The following is a 5,585-nucleotide window of genomic DNA, read 5'->3' on the forward strand; positions in this document are numbered from 1 at the left end:
TGTACCATCAATTTCATCAACTATATTAAAGGATATGCATTTTAGTATTTTATTGGAAATACCGTCATCACCGCAAGAACCTGAGTTATTTAAAGTTTTGATTATGTTTGTTATTTCTAAGCTAGAAATTGAATTAAAAAAGAAACTTTTCTGAGTATCAGGGTTTGAGGGCAGTCCTAAAGCAAAGTGGCAATTGCAGTCGGTACATTTAGTTTTCCCAATAGAGGTGAAGTGCTTATTGAACTCATTGGCTACTCCTATAGGATCTAGATCGAATGACCTTTCGACCACAGGGCAATTGACTCGACACGCTCTGCCGGTCCTCGATTAAGAGCCCGATTGACAACCTCCCACTCTTTTCTTGTATTTCCGAATGCGGATTTAAACTCATTCTAATCTAAATCTCATTCTAATCTAATCTCATTCTAATCTAAATCTTCGGCAAATTTGCTAATTCTAATTTGCTTAGACTCACCTAATTGTGTTATTTCTAATCTAAATCTCATTCTAATCTAAACTCATTCTAATCTAAATCTTCGGCAAATTTGCTAATTCTAGCCGATAACGACATGTGTGCAGATCTCCTTAGAAATACATGTGCTCGGCTCAAAATTTCAGGGAGAGACGATAACGCAACTATGATTGGACGACAAGTGTGCAGATAGCCTAATTCGGTCATTGTGAGCGTTTATTTAACAATCCAGCGATACGAAGCGAGATATTTATGATGGCCCGTAGTCATATGGGGTGTTCACAGTTCGTTCCAAATAGTTGGGGTGTTCACAGTTCGTTCCAAAAAGTGTCTCAAAATGTAGACGTCTACATTTTAAGACGTTTTCTAACCGTAAAACTGTGGTGTTGTTGTTTCCCATACAAAATTGGAAAACGACGCCGTCTACATTTTGTCACACTCAAAGGTATGTTTTTTACGCGTCTACATTTTGCAACCTCGCAGCAGGGTTGCTTTATGGCAATACTAATCACATTTTTTTTATTTATTGGGCACGTTTTCTGTATTTGCATTTAATTTGAGCGCAATTTCTGATGAAAAGAAACAAATCAAGGAAAATAAATAGCAAATATTACGAATTGGTAATTAAGTTAAATAATTAGAATTTTTCAGAAATAAAATCGAAAGGCGACATATAAAAAAATGCACGAAAGGAAGAAATGTCTGGCAACACCAGCAAAGTTTTGAGACGATTTTTCGACGACTGCTAGAAAGGGGTGCTCACAGTTTGATGCTAAAGATGTCTCAAAATGTAGACGTCTACATTTTCAGACACAATTTGGAACGAATTGTGAACACCCCAAGTGTCTGAAAATGTAGCTCCATCATTACAATTCAAAAGTGCATAATTAGACGTATCTGTGACGCAAATCGTAATACTCACTCTATATTTCCGGTGCGATATTTATGCTGTTTTAAAGTTTTAAAACTTTTTTTCATCAAATCTGGATACTTGAAAAGTCTTCCGTCAGAAATTTATAACCTGCGTAGGAACTTGCTTCCAATTGTTCACGTTCCGCCTGCTCGAAAGTCTCACTTTACATGTTTTTATATATACGCCTCTTGTAAATTGCTCAACTCACTTCCTGCTTCTGTACAGGTCATAAGAAATCTCAGTTTATTTCAAAAAAATGTTAAAGTTCACCTGTTCAACTTAAACCACTGTGAAATTGAAGCCTTGCTGAGGTCTATATTGTAATCTGAGCATATCATAAAATTATGTATGTAATGTAAATATAGTTTTTTTTCTCTCTTTGGAGTCTCTTGGATTTGTATCGACTCTTTGTATTGATTCTTTCTAACGTTATTACGTATTTGTTTACTTTTATTTTTCAATGTTCACCCCACAAAATATATACTACTATTCATTGAAATTGGCATTTAAAACTATTTTACTTTGTAATATAGATAATGCCATCAACTTTTCTAATGCAGCATTGATGTACTTATTGAACGCAACATGAATTTAGAATTATATAATGTACTATATTATTTACCTTATTCTTAATGATATCTTTTCGGTGTGTAAATTTGTTAGTATGCATGATTATGCAGACGATGTCCAGCTTTACTTGTCAAGTTCTTTCGAAAATGTTAATGATCTCTGTGATAAGATAAATCGGGATATTTTATCAATAATGAACTGGGCAGAAACCAACAGTCTTTGCCTTATCCCAAATAAAACATATGTACTGCCTATCCCTAAAAGAAAGTTGGTTGTAAATAATATTCCATCCCTTTACAGAGGTGCCAAGCCAATTGCTTTTGTAAGTATAATTACTAACCTAGGCTTTGTAATCAACTCGAATTTAATATGTGTTGATCATATAAATATGGTAATAGGTAAGATGTATTGCGCGCTACGTAGTTTACCCCGTCAGACGTAAGCTTGCCATCTGATACCTAATTTGACGTACTCTGCACTCATCTACAATGGACTAGACTCACAGTCTGCTGATAAGGTTGAGGTTGTTTTTAATAATATCACTCGGTATGTGCATGGCCCACCTAAATATGACCACATATCCCAATGGAGATACGATCTGTAGGGCTGTCAAATCCTGGACTACATTGAAGCCAGAAGCTGTATCTTTCTTTATCGGCTTATGCTAACTAGAACGTCTTCATATCTTTATGAGAAGCTGAAATTTACAAAATCGTNTATCATATAAATATGGTAATAGGTAAGATGTATTGCGCGCTACGTAGTTTACCCCGTCAGACGTAAGCTTGCCATCTGATACCTAATTTGACGTACTCTGCACTCATCTACAATGGACTAGACTCACAGTCTGCTGATAAGGTTGAGGTTGTTTTTAATAATATCACTCGGTATGTGCATGGCCCACCTAAATTTGACCACATATCCCAATGGAGATACGATCTGTTGGGCTGTCAAATCCTGGACTACATTGAAGCCAGAAGCTGTATCTTTCTTTATCGGCTTATGCTAACTAGAACGTCTTCATATCTTTATGAGAAGCTGAAATTTACAAAATCGTCCCGTTTATACGATCTAATAGTCCCCAGCTTTAACTCTGTAGCCTCGACTAGATTGTTTTTTTGTGAACACTATACGTACCTAGAACTCGATTCCTACCGCCATAAGGAGTACAATAAACAAAAGCAACTATAGAACTGTTATTTATAATTATTTTTCTCAACTTATCTAGTCTGACCATCATATTTTATTTTATTTTATTTTACCCTCTAAACGGTTTGAAGAGTTCCGTTTTCAGGGGAAATTTAACGAAGGTGCACTGACAGGAAAAGTGCAGTTTTTCTTTTTGTCTTGTTTCACATACGAATGTGTATGTGTGTGCATCTGTTAAATTAACATTAGGGTGGTACACCCGATAATTTACTTTAAGTATTTGATTTAGCGTGGAGGCCTAAACATATGGTCCGGAGGATGCATCAGACTAGGCCGAGCATACTTTGAGTGCCATCTAATTAGAACTTAAGAAAGTTCAATTACATGGCAGTTGAGAAGTGCATGTGCAAAAATTTCCTAAATTGCATAAACGAAATTTTTGCACATGCAGCAGTACATAGCATGTATTTAGGCGCCTGGTGTTAGCAGACGCGCCTAACATACCGGGCCCCCTAGACGATTTGGTCGTCTAGTGAATATGACATAGCCGCAAAGATCCGGCTCGAAGGACCATGAAAAACCCTGGCGACTTAATGGGTATAGACTCGATAAGTGCACCAGTGTTTTTTATTGGAAAAATAAGAAAACAAAAGCACCAGGTTTTAGTTTGAAATACAATTAAGTTTGACGGTTTATTTAATAGGTATATTAAAATTCAAGGGGGCTTACAATATTACCTTGATTATGAAGTGGTGTGGTGGCGGAACGTCCGTAATCGCTGGTGATTGAAATCCAATAGAAAGTTTAAAAAGTTAGAAACTGAAGTCGAACCCTCTAAACGGTTTGAAGAGTTCCGTTTTCAGGGGAAATTTAACGAAGGTGCACTGACAGGAAAAGTGCAGTTTTTCTTTTTGTCTTGTTTCACATACGAATTAACATTAGGGTGGTACACCCGATAATTTACTTTAAGTATTTGATTTAGCGTGGAGGCCTAAACATATATTTTATTTAAAATTTTCAGATATGTACATATATTTTAAATATTTGCTTTAATTTTTGTATCCTTTTAATATTTAATTAGATACCTTAAGATTAAAATAAGCTTAAAATGAAACAGCACAGCAACCCTTTTCTGTTCATCTTGAGAACACAAAACCCTCTTTTGTTAAAATTCGGCGCTGCACAAAATCCTGGCTTTTATATTTTCCAATAAAATACCACTTCGCAACCCTGGATTTTCACGAAGCGTTTCATTCGGGTCGTAGTTTTGCAACTTCGGGCCATTCGGTGTTGTATGCCATATTGGCTGCCATATTGTTCACACTGTCATCGCCATATTGAACACCCTGTCAACTATCTGTCAACCCTAAGATATCTCACTTGTATTCTTCCACAATGGTTCTCGCTATCAAATATCGAATGAATCTTTATTCCGCTAATTATTTACAAAACGGTATCCTGGGCGATCATGCCTTAAGGGCTAGACCCATAACTCTGTCACTAATGGTATAGACACAAATCACCTTATGCCTAGTTTACAATAACTTAACTTAAAGCTTAGGGCGGGTATACTAAGTACACACTCTTACAACATTTTATTGGAAAATTCAAAAATTATTTTTACATACTTGAGTGGGTGGGATCGCAAAGCATACTTTGCTTAGCTCATAGAGCTCTGGATCACTTAACTGCCTCTCTTTCCAGAAGTTTAAAACATTAATATTAGCTTTCATGTAAGGTAGCTTCAATGTTTCTATTTTCGTATAAACATCTGCTGCTTCATTTATAGGTGCTATCGCAGAGGATAAATAGTTGTCTAAAATTTCAAAGTAATTTCTTCCGATTCTACATAAAAATAACTAACTTTTCACTTTTAAAAATAATTATAGCTCTCCACCATTTTTGGGCAGGGCCGCATGCGTTTTCACGTGGAATGATCCATAAAAATCCTATGTACTTGTATATTGCATATCTATGTACATTACGGCGGGTCAATTTGTATGGGAGGTTTTTTCCACTATGCGCGTATAGCACAGGAGCATTCTACGTGTAGTTCTAAGCAAATTTGCCGAAGAAACCATGGCAAACCCCCCTCGTCTGTAAAATTAAAGTAATTTCCAATAATAAAATTATGCTTCTGCGGCGGCATGTTTTCTTTTTAGTAGATCAATAACGACTGTACAAAAGCAAACGAAAAACCAGTTGAGCATTTGTAGCAGCTGTCAGAGAATTCAACGACTCCCGTAGCGATAGCAATAGCAGTAGCAAAAATTTCGATTTGCTATGCTGCAAACCGCTATCACAGCTTTTCATTTGCTACGACTCCAAACAGCACATTGTTCGTTTTTTTGCTCTATTCATCTGCGTAGTAGTACAACCAAACCCAGTCGGGAGCCGAGAAATACAAATTTTCTTCGGGTTTTGTGCTACTTGTTTTGCTAATGGTTTTTTTAAACCAAGACCGATAGCAAGAGCAAACAT

Source organism: Rhagoletis zephyria, unplaced genomic scaffold, assembly GCF_001687245.7.
Source record: "Rhagoletis zephyria isolate East Lansing unplaced genomic scaffold, Rhagoletis_zephyria_1.1 Rzeph_scaffold_01934, whole genome shotgun sequence".
NCBI lineage: Eukaryota > Metazoa > Arthropoda > Insecta > Diptera > Tephritidae > Rhagoletis > Rhagoletis zephyria.